General features: G+C 38.8%; 1 long non-coding RNA gene across 3 annotated transcripts; it reads left to right on the forward strand.

Moving 5' to 3' along the window:
- The first annotated feature begins 1399 nt into the window (after positions 1-1399).
- Positions 1400-3737, forward strand: LOC136208975 (uncharacterized). Of its 3 annotated transcripts, none has more exons than XR_010677338.1 (4): positions 1400-1855; positions 1935-2065; positions 2134-2300; positions 2907-3737. It is a non-coding gene; the product is annotated as an uncharacterized lncRNA (long non-coding RNA). The 3 variants fall into 3 exon arrangements; XR_010677337.1 differs by having other exon boundaries at positions 1402-1855; positions 2134-2287; XR_010677336.1 differs by having other exon boundaries at positions 1410-1855; positions 2134-3737.
- Positions 3738-17033: the final 13296 nt, after the last annotated feature.

Below are 17033 nucleotides of genomic sequence, written 5' to 3' on the forward strand. Positions count from 1 at the left end.
AAACTTTGAAATAATCGGACAAAGACGAAGCGTCCCCTATAAAAAGATCCTAAAAGGGCTCTTACTAGACCAAGGGGGAGGCATGTGATAACCCGCGAAGCCCAAAACGGGTTATATTCATTTCGCAAGCCCAGCCCATATTAAAGCTCCATGGGCTAAGATTGGACGGGACCCGAATGAAGGAAGCGGGCGCAGCGAGTAAACCGCCCCGAATTCCTAAACGGAGCGCCAAGACTCCCACTCAGAACCACGTTCGTTGCCATGAAAACCACGAAAGGGACAGGGCCTAAAAAGGGGTAACCGCCCTCAGAACGTGGCCCACTAAGGAGTAACCGCCCTCGGCGGTTACCCAAAAAACACCTATAAAAGGCCCTAAGAATAAGGGAGGAGGTACGTTCACATTTTTTCCCACAAAACTATTGCTAAATTATAGACTCATTCTGATAAAAACTGACTTGATCGTCGGAGAGTTTTCCCGGAGATCCTGTCTCCGGTTTTGTTTTGCAGGTAACTCCGGCAAAGGATATCAAAGCGGATCCAGCAAGTTATCACCTAGAAAATAAAAAAACTATAGAAAATCGCTATCAAAATAAACGAAGAACATAAAACAACAAAATATACGAAAAACATAAAGCAACAAACCTCGTTCAGACGAACAAATTCACGGAAAAAAACGACAAAGCGAAAAAATGCAAACAAAAAAAATAAAAAAACTACACAAAATCGCTCTCAAAATCAACGAAGAACATAAAAAAACAAAATAAACAAAGAACATAAAACAACAAACCTCGTCCAGACGAACAAAATCACGGAAAAAAACGAAAAAGCGAAAAAATGCAAACAAAAACAAAGAACAGAAAAAACGAAGAAGATAAGAAACTAACCAAAGTTCAGAGGAACAATACACAATATAATCGATGAAATACACGGTATAACCAAAGCAAATCTTCTATCAAAGGCAAAGTTGATCGACTGTAGAAATGAGAGAAGATAGAAATGACGAAGGAGGCGAAGAAGAAGTCGAGGAACGAAGCGACAGAAGTTTTCAACTTCAAAGAGACGCGCCACTTGATGCCAAAACACACCGTTTTTGTTAAACTAATACCCCTAAAACGGCGTAGTTTTAGGTGGTTCTCACCTAAGAATCCTCTCCTATATATATATATATATATATTTTATGAAAAATAGGTTTATACTAATAAAAAGTTTGCTACCGTCCTATAAAAATAAAATTTGCTACCTTAAGTATTTAATATCTTTTTGGTCCACTTCTTTCTTCCATAAAGTAAAGAAAAACAGACATGATGAGCTTCTCTTAAGAGGGGCATATGAGTCTTTGAGCAAGATAATTAGATCTTCGCCATCCATCCAATTTTAATCTAGCAGTCTAAAATAAAAACCTAAGCTATCTGATATAAAAGCTAACTTTTCTTGTCTCCCTTCTCTTTTCATTTCGCCTCATTCTCCCTCTGTACATCAGAATCAATTTCTTCTTCATTCCTCTCTCAAATTCGAACCCTTTCTTCTCCTTGGCCACCACTAGTCTCATTCGAAAACAAGAGTACCGTATTGATCTTTCAACGACATTCAGAAAGAGAAGAAGAAATTAAAAACTCCAAAACTGGAAAAAGCACAAGCTCGACTGAACATTTACATTTTCTTTTCTGAAATTCTATAAGAAACCGGAGTCATTCCGGTTCACCGGGTTGATAGCGGTTCACCGGTTGACTCCGGTTGTCAACGAGTTAACACTACTGAACCGTAACATATACAACCAGATCGGAGTTGGGTATGACATTAGACCTAATTGGTACAGTTGTGGAGTTCAGTTTCCATCGGAGGAAAAGTGGATCAGGTTTTTCCATTTCCTCTGCTTTCTTTTTCTCTTTTCTTTTTCTTTTCTTTCCCGTTTTAGTAGTTGATCTCTGGTGCAGATTTTGTGTGCGTTTTGAAGATTATACTCAAGCAACCTCTCTGCTTTAGGACCTAACAAAGGAAGATCATGTTCGCTTTCTCTAACTGGGGGACCTGATTATTCTGCCTTGCCATGTTCTCTTTGAAATTGGTAATTTTTTACCACTTTACTTATTCTAAATTAAATTAAAGGTGAAGCTAATTTTAGAATATGAGCAGGCCAATTAAATTTAGAAGCGGTGGAGTATAATGGGAGCTTTTCCACATTGTTATTGAATCCCTACACTGGCTTTTCTTATGAGACAACAAAACTTGCTTCTATGTCAGTTAGGCTTTTTGCAAATTAACCAAGTAGATGGGTTTTTTTAGAAAGGTAAATTATAAAGGTAAATTAATTGTGTGATTCATTTGGCTATAGTTAGACTAGATAGCAAATAGTGGCTTCCATGTTGGAGTTGAAATGTCAAATGATCAATTTGTTCTGTTTATTGTTCAATTACTTTCTCAAGTTATCTAGAGAAAGACTTAAATGTGACTAATGTTGAACATAATTGGCTCATATGGTCTTCCTAATTGGTTTCCTTTTGATAGTTGAGTTTGATTTTTGTTGTCCTTGTGATTTTAATATATGCCTTATCTAGTTACAATGAGATGAGAGTTGCCATGATTATTTAGCTTTCTTATTTACTGAATATTACCAATTCAATTTCATATAGTATTGATAGTTTTCTTCAAATTTAGGGTCTCTATATGGCTACTGCACAATTATTATGTCCTTTACAAAGCATTGCTTGTTTTTCACATTGTCGAAAATCTTGGAGCTATTCTTTTGATGGTATTTGATAGGGGCATTTTGTCCCTATCTTTTAGCGTGAATTATGATTTAATTATGGACTAAATAAGTGAGTTTAATTACAAAAATAATGTGTTTTTAATAAAATAACAAAATAAAAATAAATTTTATGCTTTTGATCAATTTCCTTTGTTTTCAGTTAATTTCGGAAAAATAAGCGTCAAGCTAACTCGGCTGTCGAGAATTGTAGTTCGTAGGTACAAGCAAAGGAGTAAAATCCACCGACACACGCGGGGCATCTTTACTAATACGCGGGGCGTACAGGAGCAATTTTTCAATCTAAGTTTCAGAGTCTCAGGTACGCGGGGCGTGTTCCAAGCCACGCGGAGCGCCAAAGACATGATTCAAGTGATTGAACTCCAGAGGCTCAACCACGCGGGGCGTACTCCAACCTACGCGGGGCGTGGTTACGACAAACAGTCTGAATCTGATCCACACACAGTCAATTATCAACGGACTGGGCAAACACGCGGGGCGTCTGTCTGTCCACACGGGGCGTGTTCATGACATCAGGCCTGAATCTGATCCTAATGCAGGAAATTGTCAACGGAATGGGCAAACACGCGGGGCGCCTGCCTGCCCACGCGGGGCGTATCCTGGGAAAAATGCAGAAATAATGCAACTTATGTATTTACGATTCTACCCCCGAGCTTGATGTATAAGTAAGAGTGATTAGAACTTATTTCAGTATTCAATTTTTCATGTATTAGAGTTCCTCACACCTTGAGAGCTTGTATAATCCTCCCGTTACTTCGCCGAAGTTCCGCTCCATCCGCATTCACCAAGCTCGAGAGTTCCACCTCCAAGTCCTAAGAGACGACTTTGAGTCCGGTTAGCTAGTCTTAAGGGCCGATTCTTCTTCCCTTTCTACTTGTTAATTAGCTTGTACTCTTTCTATGTACTAGGCTTGGTTGTATCCCGTATTTTCGTATTCCATATTTATAATACATGATTTATGATTCCGTTTTCACTATACGTGTTAATGTTTATTGCTTGCTTTGATACTTATAATTGATTATTGTGTAGGTCGTTTACGAGCTCCGAAATCTATTAGGAATCGCATATGTGTTGCCTCACCGGAGTTGACAAACCGGGAACCATAGGAATTGACGAGCTATGGAACTTACGGGTCCTAGTTTCTGATCCTAAGAATTAGAGTCACCTTAAGGGGAAATCACGACTCTAGAACCTCACGGAGTTATTCGGTCTATTAATAGTCGTCTTTGCAAGAGTAAAACTATTAATCGTGTATATTTCATGTCGTTTATCATAGGTTATAACTTATCATCACCCATATCATTCTAAGAGGGCTTGAAATACATGAAAATTGTCTCACCCGTAGTTTAGGAGTAGTTTATAGTTGTCACCCAACCAACTAAAGTATTCACCGCTTAGATAACGTGTAAAACCGAGTAGTTTAATACTTGTAGTTATAAATCCCGTGGATTTGATACCCGGTCTTAATCGGATTATTACTTGATACGACGGGGTACACTTGCCCCTACGTAGTAGCGTCCAGTAGAGTTAGAGCACTTAGAAAGACCATATCCATAACCCTAACACAAACTTATCATTGTATTTTACCGCTCTACCGGATACGCATCAAGTTTTTGGCGCCGTTGTTGGGGATTTATAATTTCTTGCAATATTGCACCAAAACGTTTTATTGTTAGTCTAAGCATTATCTTTGTATAAATTGTTTATATACACTTTTACCGACAATTTTTTTTTCTTGTTCATATTTTCTTTGTTTATTTTTTTTTTTTTTTGAGTTTATGCACACCCGATCTCGGAGTGATACTCTCGTTCCTATTGATCTTGAAATTGAACGGACTTTTTGTAGGATTCGTAGAGAAAAGATGGCCAACGTCAACAATTAAACCAACCCACCGGTGAACAACGTCCCGAATGGAGGGGGAAACGACACCCGAACAATGATGGAGATTCTAGCTCCGCATTGACCACAAAATCGCAATGGAATCGTTGCCCCCACCATCCCAGCCAACACATATGAGATAAAGACTAGCATGATCCAATTGATCCAAGAACTCGGTCAATTCGGAGGGGAACTTCATGAGAACCCTAACGAACATCTTGATAAATTTCTTATGTGTGCCGATACTTCTCGGCAAAATGGTGTCCCGGTTGAGGCCGTACGTCTAAAACTTTTTTCTTTTTCTTTGACAGGGCAAGCGTTGGAATGGCTGCACTCGTTGGAGGCGGGATCAATTACATCGTGGGAGGAGCTTGAGAAGGAGTTCCTTTCCTACTACTTCCCGCCGTCCAAAACGGTTAAATTGAGAAATGATATCACTTCCTTTAGGCAACTTGAATACGAGGCCCTTCACTCAGCTTGGGCTAGGTTTCGAAAGTTGCTCCGAAATTGCCCTCATCATGACATCCCCAAGCACGATCTTGTAAGTACCTTCTATCATGGTTTAACTCCCACTAATCGTGCAACCGTGGATTCCGCCGCAGGTGGGGATTTGTTTAGGAAATCGGCAAGCGAGGCTTATGAACTTATCCACGAGTTAGCTAGAAAAAGCGTCTAATGGCAAGAATATCAGCTTGCCGGACCCTCGCAACATCAAACATTTGCCGTGGAAGACGAGGCTCCCAAAATCTCCATGGTTGAGATGAATAAGAAGCTAGATGCCTTAATGGCACAAATGAGCCTCAAACAATCCGCACAAGTCCTATATGCTCGCATTGCGGTGGTGACCATCATGGTCAAGAGTGTCACGTCGGTAGCCCTTTCGCCGGTGATGCCGAGAGCGTAAGTTATATAGGGGGACAACCAAGGTACAATTCTAATTATAACTCCTATCATAACCCTAATGCTTATCACCACCGTAATAATAATAGCAACGGATGGAGGCCTCAACACCAACACCCGAGTTTATCTTATGGCAACAATCAAAATGTGTTGAAGCCCCCATCCGGATTTAATAATGAATACAAGGAGCAAGGTTTAGGTCAATCCCCCAACGCCCAAGGAGGAAAAACTTCTCAACCTCCTAGCAACACGCAAGACTCTACGGTAATTAATCTCCTTAAGGAAATATCTTCCCGTCTTGCTGACAATGAGGCTTTTTGTAGGGATTTGGGGCATCAAGTGGCCCAATGGAATCGCCAACAACAAGAGAGACAACACGGTCCTCTCCCAACCAATACCGAACAAAACCCAAGGTCCAAGAATCGGGAGACCGCGCAAGCGATTACACTCCGTAGCGGTAAGGGTTTGGAGCCACCGGTTCCAAAGGCGATTCCAACCGCTCCAAAGGTAAGTAACGAACTGGAAGCGGTAAGCAACCCCGGTTCGGACCCGAAACCCATGACTTCCTCGGACAATAATAAAGTTGTTAGTGATCCAATTGGGACTTATGTACCGAAGCTCCCATTTCCACAAAGACAAAAAAAAGGAAAAATTGGATCACCAATACGGCAAGTTTTTGGAAATTTTTAAGAAAATTCACATTAATATCCCGTTTGCGGAGGCGTTGGAACAAATGCCCACCTATGCAAAGTTTCTTAAAGAAATCCTCGCCAAAAAGAGGAAGTTAGAACAAAATGAAACGGTAGCGCTAACGGAGGAATGCTCCGCGATTATAATGAATAAACTCCCGCCTAAATTCAAAGACTTAGGAAGTTTTTCCATCCTATGCACAATTGGTAATGTTGAGTTTAGTAGAGCTTTATGTGATTTAGGTGCTAGTATCAATCTAATGCCTTTGTCCGTTTTTAGGAAGCTCGGTTTGGGAGAGTCAAAGCCTACCAACATGACGCTTCAATTAGCTGATAGATCAATCGCCCGTCCGAAAGGAGTTGTGGAGGATGTCTTAGTGAAAGTGGACAAGTTCATTTTCCCCGCCGATTTTGTAGTGCTTGACATGGCGGAAGACGATTCGGTACCGATCCTCCTAGGAAGACCATTTCTTACAACGGGTAGGACTCTCATCGACGTCCACGAAGGTAAGCTTATACTACGGTTGCAAGACGAAGAGGTAGAATTTAACGTATACAACTCCATGATATTCCCCTCTCATACCATGGAGGATTGTAATTTTTTAAATTCCGTGGACTCTATTGATCTGTTTGTTGAGAGTTTGTGTGATAGGCCTTCCATGGAAGCCTCTTTGGATTCAAACAAAAGTGAGCACGTGGATAAGGAGCCATTGAATAAACCGTTTGAATACTCCTCCGAGATAGAACAATGTTTGTTGGCGAGGAACCGATTCGAGGGTTTGGACCGGGATAACAAAGTGAAGCCAAAGTCGTCTCTCGAAGAGCTCCTGACTTTGGAACTTAAACCCTTGCCTCCTAATTTGAAATATGTATTTTTACAACCTCCTAGTTTCTTACCCATTGTCATATCTTCTCTTTTGACAGAGGAAATGGAGGAAGCATTGATTGCGGTGTTACAAAGACACAAAGGCGCATTTAGATGGACCGTTCACGACATCAAAGGGATTAGCCCCACCATTTGCACACACCGCATCTTTATGGAAGATGAAGTCAAACCCTCCGTGCAACCGCAACGACGACTTAACCCGAACATGAAAGAGGTAGTGAAGGCCGAGGTAATCAAACTCCTCGATGTAGGTATAATCTTTCCTATCTCCGATAGTCAATGGGTTAGTCCAGTTCAATACGTTCCCAAAAAAGGGGGCACAACGGTGACGGAAAATGATCAAGGGGAATTAATCCCCACACGAAAAGTAACGGGGTGGCGGGTATGTATCGACTATAGAAAACTTAACGAAGCCACCCGGAAAGATCATTTTCCCTTGCCGTTCATTGACCAAATGTTGGAGAGAATGGCGGGGCACAAATTCTTTTGTACCCTCGATGGCCTATCCGGCTATATGCAAATCCCCGTTGATCCTTCAGATCAAGAAAAAACAACATTCACTTGTCCTTATGGGACGTTTTCATATAGACGGATGCCGTTCGGGCTCTATAATGCCCCCGCCACCTTTCAACGTTGCATGACGGCTATATTCTCCGAAATGATTGAGGACTTCATGGAGGTCTTTATGGATGATTTTTCGGTTTTTGGGTCGTCCTTTGAAAATTTCTTAAACAATCTTGATAAGGTCCTTCAACGATGCGAGGACACTAATCTCGCTCTTAGTTGGGAAAAGTGTCAATTTATGGTTTAAGATTGTATCGTGTTAGGACACAAAGTGTCCGAGGAGGGAATCGCGGTCGATCCGGCCAAGATTGAGGTGATTGAGACATTGCCCCCACCAATCAATGTAAAAGGGATCCGAAGTTTCTTAGGTCATGTGAGTTTCTATAGGAGATTCATTAGGGATTTTTCTAAAATAGCAACCCCCTTGACCCAACTCCTCCTAAAGGATGCAGAATTTAATTTTTCTTCCGAGTGTTTAATTGCATTTAATACGCTTAAAGAAAAACTAATTAACGCGCCCATCATGGTGAAACCCAATTGGGATCTCCCCTTTGAACTAATGTGCGATGCTAGTGATTTGGCAGTCGATGCTTGTTTGGGCCAACGGGTGGATAAACTTTTCCGCCAAATTTTCTATGCGAGTAAAACTCTCAACGAGGCCCAATAAAACTATTCAATCACGGAGAAAGAGATGCTTGCGGTCGTTTTTGCTTTTGATAAATTTAGATCCTATCTTGTGTTATCAAAAAATATTGTATACACTGATCACGCAGCTCTTAAGTACTTAATGACCAAGCAAGATGCCAAACCTCGGTTGATACGATGGATTCTCCTCCTCCAACAATTCGACATTGAAATAAAAAGATAAAAAAGGAGTGGAGAATGTCGTGGCCGACCACCTTTACCGTTTGCAAAACGAGAAAACCGAATCTCCGGAACTTGTGGAGATCAATGAGACCTTTCCCGATGAGACACTTTACGCGGTAACCCCTCTACATTGGTATGCCGACATGGCAAACTACAAGGCCGGTAATGTTCTCCCCCTACACCTTACTTACGAGCAACGTAAGAAGTTCTTTCACGATGCTAAGAATTATTTTTGGGAAGAACACTTTTTGTTCAAATCTTGTGCTGACAATATTATTTGTAGGTGCATACCGGAGGAAGAGGTAAACCATGTATTACACATGTGCCACACCCAAGAGCCGGGGGGGCCATTTTGGCCCAAGTCGAACTATGGCAAAAGTCTTGCAATGCGGCTTTTATTGGCCCACCATGTTCAAAGATTCCCAAGACTTCGTCAAGTCATGTGACGCTTGTCAACGGAGCAGGAACATCTCCCGTAAAAATGAAATGCTCCAACAAGGAATCCTAGTTTGTGAACTCTTCGATGTTTGGGGGATAGACTTCATGGGACCTTTCCCTAAGTCGCATAACAACGCCTACATTTTAGTGGCTGTTGACTATGTCACTAAATGGGTGTAGGTCGTTGCCTTGCCCTCAAACGATTCTAAGGTGGTGGGAAAATTCATTAAGGCAAACATTTTTACTCGGTTCGGGACCCCTCGGGCTATTATTAGTGATGGGGGTTCCCACTTTTGCAACCGTCAATTTGATCAACTCTTACATAAATACGGGGTTGCACACCGAGTATCCACACCCTACCACCCGCAAACTAGTGGGAAAGTTGAGGTTTCCAACCGCGAATTAAAACGCATTTTCGAAAAAACGGTTAGCACCTCTAGGAAAGATTGGAGCCTAAAGCTCGATGATGCTCTTTGGGCCTACCGCATGGCGTTTAAAACGCCCATCGGAATGTCACCTTATCGATTGGTTTTCGGGAAATCTTGTCACTTACCGGTGGAATTAGAGCATAAGGCATATTGGGCTCTTAAATTTCTAAATTTTGATGTGCAGGTTACAGGGGAACATCGTCTCCTTCAACTCAATGCCCTAGATGAACTTCGTCTAGGGTCATACGAAAATGCCAAACTTTACAAGGAGCGTATGAAAAAGTGGCATGACAAACATGTGCAAGTTCGGGAGTTCAACAAGGGGGACCAAGTTCTATTATACAACTCCCGTCTTCGTTTGTTCCCTGGAAAATTAAAAAGTCAATGGTCGGGGTCATACATGGTCGTCAATGCACACCCATCCGGAGTGGTAGAAATCCAACATCCCGACAACACAATCCAACGGGTAAACGGCCACCGATTGAAAATATACCGAGGCGGAGCTCTTCCACAACATGGCGAAACCGTGCATCTCCGGACTCCATAAGCACGCACGCACAAAAAGTCGAGCTACTCCGATTATAAACGTAGCACCGGTTTGTATTCTCCAAACCTTTTTCATATACGCTTTTCCAGTTATTTCTCTTCGTGTGCATCTCCTTTCAAGTTTTTGCTCATTTAAAACCACAAATAAGGTTCACGCGGAGCACCTCTTTCGGGAAGCCCCGCATGAACCACCTTCTGATTTACATATTGGCCGGAAACTCGAATCACGCGGAGCGGCCCTCTGGGCACGCCTCGCGTATCCGAGCCACTGCCCGTAATTCCCCATTTTTACACCTCTTACGCGGAGCGTCCCTCTGGGCACGCCCCGCGTATCCGAGTCTCTGCCCAAAAAGCACACAACATACACCTCTTACGCGGAGCGCCCCTTGGGTCCGCCTCGCGTAAGAACAGACCACTAAGGTCCCTGTTTCTCTTCAATTCCATCTTTATTTTTCATTTTGTTTTTGTTTTCATTTCTTTTGCGACGTCTTTGGAATACACGTCATTTTAATCACGCGGAGGGCCGTGCAACCCCGCACTTACAGTTTGTTTTGCATTGTCAAAAAAAAAAAAACATAAACAAAAATAATTAAACTCATTTATTGGCTCATAAATTACCTAACACACTACCTTCTACGGACAATAATTAAAAGTTCTGTTATTTGTCGTCAAAGGTAAATACATCGAAACATAAAGGATCGGTTTAATTAAGAAATTTAAGTCTTGATTTTGAAGTTATGTAATTTAGTCAAAGCCAAGGTTCATACTAAACAAAAGCATTGAGTCCTAACCCACAAGTTATCTCTATAATGAAATTTAAAATGGCAATAAAAACGGGATTTTTGAAAATTTTACGAGAACTTGAAAGTACACATTTTAACCCGAAATTCATGTGAGGTATTTTTGAGCCTAAAAGAGTTCGTACGAGAACTCTACTTCTTTCACAACATTTCGAGAGCTTTGACTTCACTCAACTCATAGAGTTTGCATCTAATACCGGGTTAAATACACTTATTTTGGTAAGAAGGGCAATAGATGATAAAAACGAACCCACTTAGGCTAATTCCTTTTTCTTAATTATTTTTCTCGTTTTCATTAACCTTTAGGAAGCCCCCTCGAGCCTATTAACCGACTTCTTTGCTAACACCTTTTAACATTTTACCCTTTTTCCTCTTGTTCAAATACCAATAAAATCAACCGCATCGGAATTACCCGAAACAAACCAAGGCCTTAACAAGTAAGCACAATAAATCTTCGAAACCGTTTTTTATGCCGCTCTCAAATAAAAAGAAAAAGAAAATATATATATATATATATATATATATATATATATAAAATAAAGAGCAAAAAGGCATTCCCAAGCTCTACCCGAGCAATTTCAAGTTATATTTTACAAGCTTGCTAAGGCCAAAATGAAAAAGCGATGTGATCATCAAAATGGTATTTGGACTCGAGTTTCTAAAGATTAACCACTAAAAAAGCCACCCACATTACAACCCCCTTTCGGGTTCATTTTTAATATTGCCTAAACCATAACATAGGAGGAAAAATCCGGATGAAAATGCAAAGTCAAAGTGACTTCGAGTAAGTACAAAGAAGAGCGCAAAAACACCGACCCACCAAAGTTTGAGCGTACGAGTGAAATCCCTTGGTGAGGTACAATCGAGTTCTCAAAAGATAATCAATCCTCGTTAATATTGCCTATTAAGTTTGATCATGGAGGTTCCAAATAAGTTTTGGTCACTCATTCGCTTGCGTAAGTACTTGCCAAAAACTTTTCGTAAAACTTTAGCTTCAAAATCACGCACTTGGTTAAACCAACCGGAAGTTTGTTTCTTAATTGTCTCAATCCCTTGTCTTTCGATTTCTTTTACTTGCGGACAAGTAAAACTTTAAAGTTCGAGGAGGTTGATAGGGGCATTTTGTCCCTATCTTTTAGCGTGAATTACGGTTTAATTATGGACTAAATAAGTGAGTTTAATTATAAAAATAATGTGTTTTTAATAAAATAACAAAATAAAAATAAATTTTATGTTTTGATCAATTTCCTTTGTTTTCAGTTAATTTCGGAAAAATAAACGTCAAGCTAACTCGGCTGTCGAGAATTGTAGTTCGCAGGTATAAGCAAAGGAGTAAAATCCACCGACACACGCGGGGCGTCTCTACTAATACGCGGGGTGTACAGGAGCAATTTTTCAATCTAAGTTTCAGAGGCTCAGGTCCGCGGGGCGCCAAAGACATGATTCAAGCAATTGAACTCTAGAGGCTCAACCACGTGGGGCGTACTGTTATCTTGCATTTTCATATAGTTTTTAATATATTTTAATTATAATAATCATACATTTTAAGATAGTTTTTAATATTTTATAATTGTTTTATGTTTAGTTTTGTGTTTCAAGAACTAATGCTTGTTCCATATGTTTTTAGGTATTATTTGGGAAAAAAATGCAATTATGGAATCATTATTCAAGTAAATAAAGTTGCACAGTTAGAACTCCTTCTAGTTGATGACCTCGTAGCAGTTGAAGAAAGACTCATGACTCTTTAAATAAATCCTTATTGTCATAAATTCCTAAAATAACTATCCAAGGAATGTTATGAAAGTTAAAGAGTCTTTTGAATGCTCAAGAAGGAGTTACACTACTCAATGCTCCCTTTAATTACATGAAAATTAAAAAGTTGCAAAGAAGAATTCAACTCTCCATATGTTTAAGAAGTTAGAGCAAAGAATTCAATCCTCCATTAATCTTCTCTTTAATAGCATTAAAGTTGGAGGTTACAATGAATGCATGAAGGCATGTGCAACTATAAATACCTAAGGAAGCATGAAACCAGACCTGGAATAAACATGGAACAGGCCTCACCACATCTTTTTTTAGCTCTCTTTTAGACTTTTTGTAGTTTTCTTTTTTGTTCATTTTCGTTCTACCTTTGTAACTGATTCTAGTTCTATTTCAAAGTTTATTCTCCTTCATCTTTTCTTTTCTTTTATTTAATTATGTTTTCTAGTTTGTTTTCTATTAAATTTCTTGTTTTCTTTCCATCTACCATGAGCTAAGTCCTCCATAGCTAGAGCTATGGCGGATCCTAATCGAAGTAGATGATTTACTTGCAATCCAATTTCAAGTTCATAATTTATTAAATAGAGAATTAAACTATGGAGCTTAATTTCCTAGTTAGATATCTGATCAATATTTAGCTAAATTACAATTAATGATTTTGGTTGACCGACACTAAGATAATTAATGGAACTACATAGTTTAGACCTGTGTCTATGCGGTGCGGTTTTTCAGGGTTTAGTTTCACGACTTAACTTTGGGGTTATTTAAGAGAACTTAATGCTTTCATTATACCTTTATTCTTGACTGGGCCAAAGCTAGGATAATTGTATGTGAAATAGGATTAATCTTGACTAGACCAAAGCTTGGTTAATTACTTTAGGAAATAATCACCGTCTCTAGATTAAAACTTAAGAACTTGGATAGGATTGAGTGTGAATTATATACATTAGGTTAGGTGAAGCCTTGCTCTAGTGATTTACATCATATTTAAACTCAATTTGTTTCCTCCTTTGTTTACTTTATTTAGTTGTTTTAAATTCATTAGTTTAGTATCTCAAACAATTCAAGTTTTGATTGCTTAGATAATAGAAATTCACAGAAATCAATAGATATAAACACAATCCTCGAGGGAACGATACTCTACTTATTCTTTATTACTTGATAACGATAGGGTACACTTGCCCTTAGTTTTGCACGATACACATTTTTTCCATCAAGTTTTTGGCGCCGTTGCCGGGGATTGTTTGTTTTATAATTTTGATTTAGTTGAAGTTCTATTAATTTAAGCGTTTTTTTATATTTTGTTCCTTTTTACTTTTTTTTCTTTTATGTTTATTTTGCAAGGTGATGAACCAAAATAGTTATCCATGGTGGTTGAATGCTCCAACATTCAACAACCACTTAGAGATGCAAGCTCAAGCCAATGAGGATAAATTTTTGATGTTTATGAAGGATAACTTTCCAGATGTCTCTCTTCGCGATGCGGCATGTATACATTGCGGGGGTTTACATTTTGAACTGGATTGTCAATATCAAAATTCAAATTTTTATACTAATTCTTGCTATATGGATGATCAATATGAGCTGTCTAGAGAAGAAATTTCAAGCACGTTTTCCCCATATTGGGAGAATGGTTATGTGTGTCATCAAGATTTTCAGACCTTATCACCAAATTTTGAGCATGAGGAGGATCCACAATGGAATGAAATAATCGATATTATTGAGCAGATAAATAATAAATTCTCTTCATTAGAGACTTTTACCAAAAATATCGATGCTTCTCAGAGAAATATAATGAAAACTTTAGAAGATCTGATTGCAATTATGTCAACTGATGAACCATATTCAGATTTTTCGAGTGAAGCATATAACTTGATTGAACCTCAACATGAAGAAGTCCTTGAGGAATGTTCAGATATATGTTTGGTGATAAGTTGTGAAGATAAATCAATAGGAGAAAAAGAGCTGGAAATTTCAAATCAAGTGGAAAGTTCCGTCACCCGAATAGATGAGATCACCACACCTGAACTTGTGGTGCAGAAATCCATGATTGAAGAGTTTGAAACAATCCCGACTGACGAATTTTACGTGTTATATGACTTACCAAAAGAGTCAAAAAGGGAGACATCTAAACTCTTTCATAACTTTTATAAATTTATGTCATGGGAAAAATGCAGAAATAATGCAACTTGTGTATTTACGATTCTAGCCCCGAGCTTGATGTATAAGTAAGAGTGATTAGAACTCATTTCAGTATTCAATTTTCCATGTATTAGAGTTCCTCACACCTTGAGAGCTTGTATAATCTTCCCGTTACTCCACCGAAGTTCCACTCCATCCGCATTCACCAAGCTCGAGAGTTCCACCTCCAAGTCCTAAGAGACGACTTTGAGTCCGGTTAGCTAGTCTTAAGGGCCGATTCTTCTTCCCTTTCTACTTGTTAATTAGCTTGTACTCTTTCTATGTACTAGGCTTGGTTGTATCCCGTATTTTCGTATTCCATATTTATAATACATGATTTACGATTCCATTTTCACTATACGTGTTAATGTTTATTGCTTGCTTTGATATTTATAATTGATATTGTGTAGGTCGTTTACGAGCTCCGAAATCTATTAGGAATCACATAGGTGTTGCCTCGCCGGAGTTGACAAATCGGAAACCGTAGGAATTGACGAGCCACGGAACTTACGGGCCCTAGTTTCTGATCCTAAGAATTAGAGTCACCTTAAGGGGAAATCACGACTCTAGAACCTCACAGAGTTGTTCGGTCTATTAATAGTCGTCTTTGCAAGAGTAAAACTATTAATCGTGTATATTTCATGTCGTTTATCATAGGTTATAACTTATCATCACTCGTATCATTCTAAGAGGGCTTGAAATACATGAAAATTGTCTCACCCGTAGTTTAGGAGTAGTTTATAGTTGTCACCCAACCAACTAAAGTATTCACCGCTTAGATAACGTGTAAAACCGAGTAGTTTAATACTTGTAGTTATAAATCCCGTAGATTCGATACCCGGTCTTAACCGGATTATTACTTGATACGACGGGGTACACTTGCCCCTACGTAGTAGCGTCCAGTAGAGTTAGAGCACTTAGAAAGACCATATCCATAACCCTAACACACACTTATCATTATATTTTACCGTTCTACCGGATACACATCAGTATTTGTAGCTCATTTTATGAAACTTCATAAGATAGAGTGTGAAGTGCCAAATTTTCAACGAGGAGGACAACTTATAGATTTGGTTTTGATATATTATTAATGTTAATTATAATTATAAGATAAATGGATTCTTTTTATTCATTGCTCAAGCAATTGGTTTTTAATTTTATTGTGTTAGATTATCCTCTAAACAGGTATGCATCTACACCCCCAAGAACTCTGGAGAGACCGTACCATGTTTACCAAAGACTATTTTCTCAACCCTCAGGCTTGGTCTTTCTGTACCTTCTCGTAGGTGCTAGTAGTTGGATGGGTGAGGTGTAGAAGGTATTGAAGCATAAGGAACTATAATGGTTAGGTAAAGTCTCCTTGTACATATGTTACCTCGAGTGAACATTGTGTGTCCCTGTTCATTGTCCATATTGAATTTTTAACAAGTAGAGCTATGTTAATTGAATGTTGATGAGCAATGACTATTTGTTTGAAAGATTAAAGCTTTGCCAGTAGCTGTAAGATTCTGCTCTATATGCTCATTTGCTGCTGCTATATATTTTTTTCTCAATGGCATGCTGCTTCCATTTTGTATATTGATTAAATTCAGTGAAGTTGGTTGATATTGTGTTTGCTATTATGATATTCTTTTGTTTTGGTGTTTGGTATTCTCAAATTTTGCTAATAAACTTGAATAACTGATGCTATTTCTTTTTTTATGTATATGATGATGATGAGTAGATTTGTGCTAAGAGTTGTAATTATTGTACAATAAAGATTTCGAAAGTTAGGGATGAATAGATTTGGTTGATAAACAGAGATGTTATAAATGATGTCAAAGAGCTCTGGTTCAGCCTTCCTAGTAATCTAGGAGCTTCTAACTTATGCTTCCGTTCTACCTATAGATTATATACGAAGGATTTGGTTTATGCAATTTGTTCATAATTTGTATGCAATTTCTTTTTAAGATTAATATCTGTCAATTCTATACGAAGCTGGATTAATTTTTACTTGTTCTTAATTTTACTTCCTGATTTCTTCAGTTTCAATTTAGGATTTAGGATCAATTTTCTTGAAGCTTGGTGAATTTTTCAATTTCTATTTGAGATTCACCTACTGTTTGAATTGAAGTAGCTTTTTGTAAGGCTAAACCCCCTGAATTGGTAGCTTCTAGTTCATGTAGTTTCTACCTATTTGGGCTAGCTAGTATAAGCATGACCTTTTTTTTCACCATTTGTAACAGTAAGTACCGATGGGACAACGATACTCATTACATTGAAGGTTGAAATTAATCAGCTTAATAATGAAGTTAGAGGTCCCAATGTGGTTCGACTTAGTGTACTCAGTT

This window comes from Euphorbia lathyris, chromosome 10 (genome assembly GCF_963576675.1).
Source record: "Euphorbia lathyris chromosome 10, ddEupLath1.1, whole genome shotgun sequence".
In the NCBI taxonomy this organism is placed as follows: domain Eukaryota; kingdom Viridiplantae; phylum Streptophyta; class Magnoliopsida; order Malpighiales; family Euphorbiaceae; genus Euphorbia; species Euphorbia lathyris.